General features: G+C 32.1%; 1 long non-coding RNA gene across 4 annotated transcripts; it reads right to left on the bottom strand.

Annotated features, from left to right (window-relative positions):
* Positions 1-3,208: 3,208 nt before the first annotated feature.
* LOC112031275 (uncharacterized) lies at positions 3,209-7,048 on the bottom strand. Of its 4 annotated transcripts, none has more exons than XR_010631820.1 (6): positions 6,572-7,048; positions 4,973-5,286; positions 4,826-4,879; positions 4,404-4,536; positions 4,219-4,310; positions 3,209-3,507 (listed from the first exon to the last, which is right to left on the bottom strand). It is a non-coding gene; the product is annotated as an uncharacterized LOC112031275 (long non-coding RNA). The 4 variants fall into 4 exon arrangements; XR_002884958.2 differs by lacking the exon at positions 4,826-4,879 and adding an exon at positions 6,194-6,281; XR_010631821.1 differs by lacking the exon at positions 4,826-4,879 and having other exon boundaries at positions 4,408-4,536.
* Positions 7,049-8,894: the final 1,846 nt, after the last annotated feature.

The following is an 8,894-nucleotide window of genomic DNA, read 5'->3' on the forward strand; positions in this document are numbered from 1 at the left end:
GGCCTTTAATCCATCAACATACCAAACATCTTCAAACACTGGCAATCCTGGAATGTCCACAGTACCAATGCCTCTGATCACAGATTTACTTCCATCTCCAAAAGTGACTGTCCCAATCTTTTCTTCAAAGAGAGTTTTGAATAAACCTTTATTTCCTGTCATGTGCCTGGAACAACCACTATCCAAATACCAAAGACAAGAATCACGTGCCTTTAAGGCGGTTAAAGCAGTATAACATACATAATTCTTATCACATGTGATTATGCCAATATTCTTAAAGAAAGATTTAACAATAACAACAAAAGGCAAAGATGACAAATAGATAAGTTGACAAATAAGCAGAAAAATTTTCCAAGAATCCATGACAACAGGGGTCAAGGATCAGCTCAGAGATTAAAAAAACTCAAACAAAAAGAGCTACCTGCTCTGATACCACTTGACAGGAATTTAGACCCCTTAAACAACCAGATTGCGTAGCCTAGATTAATTAGCCAAGTTGTTACTTAGTCAAATTAAGCAATTCTAGGTTAAAACAATCCAAACAATCATATCAAGAATATAAAGCAGCGGAAAATAAATAACACAAGATATGATCACCCAAGAAACTACACGGTAAAAACCTAGGGAGGATTTGACCCACCGATCCTCAAGGCATAACAGAATTCACTATGAAAGAATTGAAGTTCTTACAAAAGGACTACAAGCTCTCCGCTCGACTTCCTAATGCTACCCACCAGTAGAACTTCCTGACACGACCACGCACAGGCTCCGAATCCACGGACTACTTCTTTCTTGAATTCCTCAATCAGCTACAAGCTCCCCGCTTGCTTTTCTTTTAAGTTCCAATGGTTGCAACGGTAATGATCTTCAAGATATTGAAATCATCTCTACCTTGAAAACTCTAAGTTTTGTGTAAAGGAAAGCTCCTCAAAGATCTCACAAGAGATTCACACAAAACCGCAATGTATGAGCAACAAAGCAATATGGACAACCTCCGAAAACGTGGCTAGGGTTAAGTTTATATACCTAGGGTAAAAACATAAAACCCTAAACGTTTAATGAAGTAGGGCTGAGTTGGAAATTCTGCAGAAAAATCAACCTGTGCGATTTTCGATCGATCGAGTCTATTCTTCGATCGATCAAGCCAGGCCAAAAGTCCCAAGAACTTCTGCAGCCACTCGATTCCAACTTACAATATTAAACCAACTTTGAGCAAGTCTAAATAAGACTAAATACAATGTTTTGATCATTGTTTGCCAACATTACAAATTAGAGTTCTAAATACATAAAATCCTAAGACTTTAGAACCTAACAGGATACATGAACAGCAGAAGACCCTCCAAGCCTAATCTACCCAAGTACCTAAGCCCTCCAAGCTTCTTGCTCCAATGAGGTTACGCCGAACCTATTTCTTCTTTAGCTTGCCAAATTCCGCTACTTGACCATAGCATCAACCAATGTATTTTGGTTCCTTCCCAAACTGCTTCCTTAAGCACCAAATGGACCATCTCACAGACGTGGGTGTGGTAAGATAAGGGTTTGGTAAATAATCTCTCAAGGGTATGACAATGGAGAGGAAGAGAGTAGAGGAATTTGTAGAGTCTCTTTAGATGAAGATTGAGGATGAGACAATCTTGTTTTTCTCTACGGTTTTCTCTCACAAAATTCTCTCTGGAAGCTCTCTCAAAATGATGGGTATAAGGGTGTATATATAGTAGGGTGAGAAGGAAATGCAAAACGTCAGTTTTTGCCAAACAGGGCAAGTTGGCGACTTGGTCTTCGGCTTGTCCAAGTCGCGAGTTCATGTCGCGACGTAACGGCTTGGCCAGTCTGGAACTTTTGTCCTGTAGCGTGACAGCGGGCGCGACCCTTCAGCTTCCCCGTGTGCCTCTCACGTGCTAGCTTTTGGCGGCTTGCCAGTCGCGATCCACCCGGAGCCCTAGCCGCGAACCTCTGTTTTTCTTGCACACTCTTGAGCTTTTCTTCACATCTTCTTACACACTACCCTTACAATTTTCTCACCTAAATACAAGGTTGCTAAGTGCTAAATTACAAGCAAATTGGTCACGGAATAAAGCCAATTAAATGGTTGATTAAATTCAACCTTACAAGAATTTATTACATCATAAGAAGCTATACTTGGTTCTTGATTTAGATCATACGTTGCCAAATTCTATTGAGTTTACAGATATGACATCAAAATAAGATATTTAAAGAAACAAGCAGATTCTTTGCAAGGTATTTCTTAAATAATGTTGAACAGAAAATAATTTTATGGAAAATCGTAGAAATAGTTTATACAGAAAATAGTGAACAATTTTAATGAGAAAACAATAAACAATTTTAATTAATGTAGAAATTAAATTCATATTTTGAAATTAAAATCTCTATATTTTACAATGCTTCTATTTAAATAAATAAAAACATAAAAAAGCCACTTATTTTTACCTTTATGTTTATTTGTTGATTATCCTCAAACCAAAAAAAAAAAAATATATAATAATAATAATAATTAATTTACACAGTACTTGAGTTTGGTAAGCTCGAGTACTGTGTAAATTTTTTTTTCCTCCATTTTATTTATAAAACGTACTCGAGCCTGGTATACTCAAGTATTGTGTTGCATGGAACTCGAGTTTATCAAGCTCGAGTACCACATAATTTTTTTTAATCACACAAATTCTAGCTCAGAAATGCCACGATAGCAGAATTGATAGGAACTCGAGTTTCTGAAACTCAAGTTCTATAAAAAGTGGTACTTTGCTATTTATTTCCGAAACAGTGTTTCTTTGCTAAAAATTTCAAAAAAAAGTGGTATTTGGCCATTTTGGCCATAGTCAACCTTTATAATTTATCTCTTTTAAACGGTGTTATAACGTTACCAAACAATAATGTATCACTTTTTAAAATTATACGTGTTTGAATTTTAGATAACCAATTATCCTATTTGTCATCACCTCCTTAATCGTAGGAATTTACTTTCTCTCAGCTTCTGCTATTATATATACTAGCTTTTAACCCGCGCAATGCGCGGGAATATTTTATTTTATTTATTTGTTATGTTCTATCTTTAAATGTATTCCTTACAAAGCAACTTATATTCTTTAAATGTTTTCCTAAGAAAGAAATTTAACTGGGGAGAAGGAAGAAATAATAAGAATTTTTTTTTTAATAATTTTGATTAATCAAATGTATTAAACAATGTGTAGAAAAAAAAAAAAGGGAATCATTTCACATCTCTTGTCAATATCAACTACTGATTAATTATTACAATACGTCAATAAGTATTTCATCACTAAATACAACAGTAATACTTGATTGATGCAGCCATAATGCAATAGTAGCTTTTGAACAATGTAGCAATCGAATATGATAGACCTGTACACCAGTAGCAGGAACATCGCAATGGTGCAACTTAAACTCCATTGGGAAAGCATGCATAGTGCCATTAAGCACACACCATTTCAAAAGTAATACAGTGTAGTACATCAATGGCTTCATCATTCTCTGCAGTTTAGGACATGCAAATCATGACTGTAACTCATTGTAAAGGTCATAAATAAAAGCCTAAAAGTATATTAAAAACTATTAGACCTTTGAGTGGTAATTTGAACTCTAGTAGAATAGCCTACTAATAATTTAATGAAATTGCTTCCTGGAAGACATTTTGGTTTTACTACAAAAGAGGCCAAAATATTAATTATAAAGCAATAAAATTTGATCAATGTTTGCTAAGGACTTTAAGGAGGCAGCAAGTTAGAATACTGACCTGTTTTAGTTGTCACAGTCACTAAAATAAAAAGAGTAGCTAAAAAGTCTCAAATTATTGTAGCAATATTACTTGTTGAACTATTGCAAATTTGGCTGGTTGTTTATTTTTAACATTTTAAATTATTTTTGCTTTAGGTCTGGCTTGAATTAGATTGGTTTGGTTTTGAGTGATCATATACTGATTTTTAGGGCTAACAAAAAAAAGGAAAAGATTGAGTGCTGCACCAACTTGACTAAGGTCTTAAATAACATATTTTCTTTACCCCTTTATAGACACTATAATAAGATCGACATCTGAAGTCAAATTGCATAACATGAAAAAAAAAAAAAAAAACCTGAAAAATTATAAAACATGATATACTAATTGTATGTACTAACAAAGCTCCATTATCACATACAATTATGGACTCTGCCAATTCATGGTTGAATAATTTAGAGAGTGCATACCTCCTTAATGCTGCCATCCTCAACATAAGTAATAAGAGACTTGAGAAAAAACTCGTCAAGTATAGCTTCTAAATCATCAATATATGGAGGCCCTTGTGGGGAAAAAAAAAAAATTTATCAGTGAAAGAAATGAAACAACAATTCAATTGTGAAATCCATAACAATGGGGATTAAAGGTTCCTCACCTACATCTTAAACAAAATAAATAGAACAATCAAGCCCGACAACAGTGTCGTGTCATTAATAACACCAGAAATAGAAAGAACCTGAAGAATTCTATATCAGAGTCAAAGTCCCTTTTTCCCACGTACACACCACCTGTATGAGAAAAGAAAATTAGAACCTTAAACAGGAGATGTTACAAAACAATCATCATATTCAAAATATTGTCACTCTATTTTAAGTAAAAAGTTGAGATTCTTCCAAACAGAGGTATATTTTTTCTATTTCTTGTTTTTTTTTGTAGCTTAAATTTATCATCAATTTTCAGCTATTTTCCTTTTGTCAACTTAATTAACGTGACTTTTCATGGAATCAGATAGCTAAACATAGAGATATGTTGCTAAATTACATGCTCTTTCTAAAGATAACTTCATCATTGCCTAACCTGTCATTAAGCTTTGACCTATATCACATTAAAAGTAAGTCCCTCTCTCCGACCCTAAGTTTCACAATGATTATAAAATTAACACAATTATTATATAATAAGAAATAAATTACTGATTCCATACAAACAAAATAAACTTATACAAACCCGAAGGAGAAAGAAGAACTTTTGCAGAACTTGTATTCGGACTATTTGAAGGATGTATACTTGTAGTTACTTTAAAAGGTACCATCGGTTCCACGGAGACCTTCTCGAAAGGATAAAATGGAGGAAGTTGTGGTGGCAAGAACTCCATATCAATGTGGCTCATGACTGAATCATGATTCTTCTTGGGCAGCAAAACTGTTGGTGTGTTTTCACATCTACCTCCTGTTCATTTTGAAACTACAGAAATACACTTGTTCTTCCATTGTCTTCAACATAACTATCTCTTGGTTTCACAACTCTCCCTCTTGGCACAACTAAATATATTTAAAAAGACAATTTTCATTTAGAACAGAATAAAAGAGAGAAGGAAATTTCAACAATTTTAAAAAATAAGAATGGACATAACATTATATTACATCCCTATTATTCTATACATAGCATCTTATAGAAATTTACCGACTTAAAAGCTCTACAAAGATTATTATGGTTTTGACACAACCAATTAATGGTAACCACCCTTCACACACTATATACATCATTCATAGCAGGTTGACAATTTTCCTTGAGCATTAGAGTGTGTACATGACTATATCTAAGAAAAGAGCAACAAATATAATGCATCTTAAAGAATATCAGACAATCAGACATATTATTGTCTTATAAATGCAAATGAGGTTAAAATTCAATTCAATATAAACATAAATGATAATAATATAGTGTACGGGTGGGGCCAAGATTTTCTGGACCTAAGCAACTAATCCATTCTCTGCCATAGTTTGTAATTTGACCTTTTCTCTGCAACAATTTGCAATTCGAACTTTGTGATACATTTTTGTATTGTAAATGTTATTGATCGATTATTATGGTTCTTTATTGTTATCCTTTTGCTTAACTTTCAAGTGTATTGGTAAGAAACGATGCTTGTGCTTTTTGCATGTGTGTGTTTACAATAACGAAGAGGTGAAATCCAATTCAGAGATAGAAGGGTCTTGTTTATCATAGGGGAAAGTCGAAGTTTTGCAATATATATATTAACTGAGAACCAGCATCAAACACCTATCGGGCACTATAATTGAAATTTCAAAAACCTTGGCTTTAAACTAAACGAATTTAATTTGGAATGAAAAGAATTTGGAGAATGACCAGAGAGTACCAAATTTCTCAAAAATAATTCATATTTCGTACCTATAGATCTAAGAAAAAAAGGAAAAAGAAAATTACCGGTGGTAGCTATATGGTCTTACAGTGTTGATGGTCCATAGATTTTTCTTCTATGGCGAGGCTACTGGCGGTGTAGGGCTCAATCATTCTGTGTTTTAAAAACCCGAAACTAAAACAAATCAAATCTAAACCCATCCAACAGGAAAACTCAATCAAAAGTAACATTTCATACCCAAATCAATATTTTTTGTGATCTCTGTAGTCTTAAAAAAAACAAAAAACAAAAGCGAATATCTAAAATTGAGAAAACAATCATTTTGATAAAGATTCCAAAAACCCAAAACAAAAACGAATCAAATCTAAGCCTACCCAACAATAAAACTCAATTAAAAGTAACGTTTTATACCAAACCTAAAAAATTGAGAAAAAAAAATGTACCGTTGTCGATGTCAGTTCCGATGATCTGGTGGTCTAAATATGGCAAGGGAACGGAGGTGTATGGTTCAAACGAACTCTGCTCTCTTTCCCTTTTGATTGTAACGCATAATGGACAGCCTTAGCAACTCTGCCTCTTTCTCTGTTTCTTTCTCCGTGTCGCATTTCTTTCTCCGTGTCCTCATCGCCTCTCTCTATCTCTGCCTCTTTATTTCTTTGGATTGAAGGGATTGAATATTCTTGAAGAAAAAGATTAGGGCTCGTGAGAAGAGAGAGAGAGATTTTGGGGATATTGGAAGAGACTGTACAACTCTTCTTCATCTTGATTGGTGTCTGATGTTTTGGGTTTCAGTTTTTGATCTCTCGATCTCTCTCTTCTTCTCCGTTCTCTGCCTCTCTATTTCTCTGTCTCTCTTTTCTCTTGGTCTCTCTTTCTCTTTTTTTTTTTTTTTCCTCTGTGTAGCAATCTTTCTTATTTCTAGCAGTTAATTTCCTTTTATACCAATAGGGCTCGAAACAGTTTCTTAACTTAGTCAAAGATTATAATTTATAGCTTTTAAACGGTGTTGTTGCGTTACTAAACAATATAATGTATCGCTTTTTAAAGCGGAACTTGCCTAAATTTTGGATAGACACTTTCTGATTTGTCACTACCTCCTTAATTGTAGGAACCCACTTTCTCTCAGCTTTTGCTATTATATATATATATATATATAGATACTAGCATTATGCCCGTGTGATGCACGGCTTAATCAAAATTCATATGTAAATAATTATTTTATTAATTTCCTTAAAAATAAATAATAAACATAAATGAATATTTTACTTTTAAGTGACATAATGAATGCACGTTGTGTAAGACTAAGGTATCATAAAATGCATATATATAAAATTGAATGGAAGATGGTAGAAGTACTTAGAAAATATATATAATATGATTTTCAATAATACATTGAACTTTAAGTTTCAATTAATCACATATATTAAAATGAAAAACCCTTGAATTTAATAGTTAAAAACTATCCAAAACAACAATTGAAATCATGTTTAAGTAGAAACCTCAATTCAATAATTAAGAACAATCTAAATTATTAAACATTTAAAAATTTGAAGTAGAGAGAGACTCACATGAGAATTTAATTTTTTTCCTTAAAAGCATGGAAGAAGACACTAAAGCTTGAGTGAGTTTCACCCTACTAAGTTTAAGTTTAAACTTAAAGTTTAAGTCCTGTACATTGCATGCTACATGTTTGTGTATATGCATGAAAAATTATCTGAATCTAACATTTATTGTAGAAAAGAGGTGTTGTAGTCTTGCTGTCTTACCCCTATCTAGCTAATTCTTCTTATAATCCCTTTGTGTAACATGTGTATAAGCATGAAAAATTATTTGAATTTAACATTTATTGTAGAAAAGATGTGGTGTAGTATTACCCTTGTCTAGCTAATTCTTTTTCAATCCCCTTGTTTTGCGGCGAGAGAGAGATACGCTTCTTTTGAAAAAAGGAAAAAGAAAAAAAAATTCAATGTATAATATATAATAGTAGGTATCTCATACGGATTAGTATTTCAATTGTGGGTTTTGGTAGTTAGAAGTTAGTGCATAGTAGTTAATAATTAGAAAATTACTTTGAAAATTTTTAAAACCAATCCCTTAAAAAAGTTTTAGCAAAGTTTAAATCACATTAATAAATTATCTCTCTTTTCATTTTTTTTTTAAAAATCACATTAATAAAAAGTTACGGATAAAACTATTATTAGTAAACATTTCTTAGGCTTATCTATTTAGCTTTGTTGCCAAATTTATATAACCTCTTTTATTTTATTTTATTTTATTTTTTTGAAGAATATAACACAACCAAAAACTATAAACAACAATTTACATTCAATATAAAGAATATAATCAAACTTATTCATAATTTAAAATTAAGAAATTAACACAAATTATAAATTAAGATATAAATTTAGAAAAAGAACAAAGAATAAACCTGTTTGTTTTCTCTATCACTTTAAGAGATGAAAGTGTGAGTATGTAACTAAAACCTGAACCAATTATTATAGAAGAGAATAAATGAGTACAAAAGTTTAATATTATGAATTGGGTTAAAATGTATGTGAGAAGTTTTTATTAATTTTTTTGAAGTTAAAGAAAAATAGCTTAAACAAAATGAAAAAATAATAATGAAGAAAAAATGCATACCTGTCATGGGATTATGGCATTCACATATTATAATAAACTTCACTTCAAAGAGTGTGTGTGTATATATATATATATATATAATTTAAATAAAAAAGGATTAGATGAAGAGTTTGAATTGTAATCAAA

This window comes from Quercus suber, unplaced genomic scaffold (genome assembly GCF_002906115.3).
Source record: "Quercus suber isolate HL8 unplaced genomic scaffold, Cork oak 2.0 scaffold_244, whole genome shotgun sequence".
Lineage (NCBI taxonomy): Eukaryota > Viridiplantae > Streptophyta > Magnoliopsida > Fagales > Fagaceae > Quercus > Quercus suber.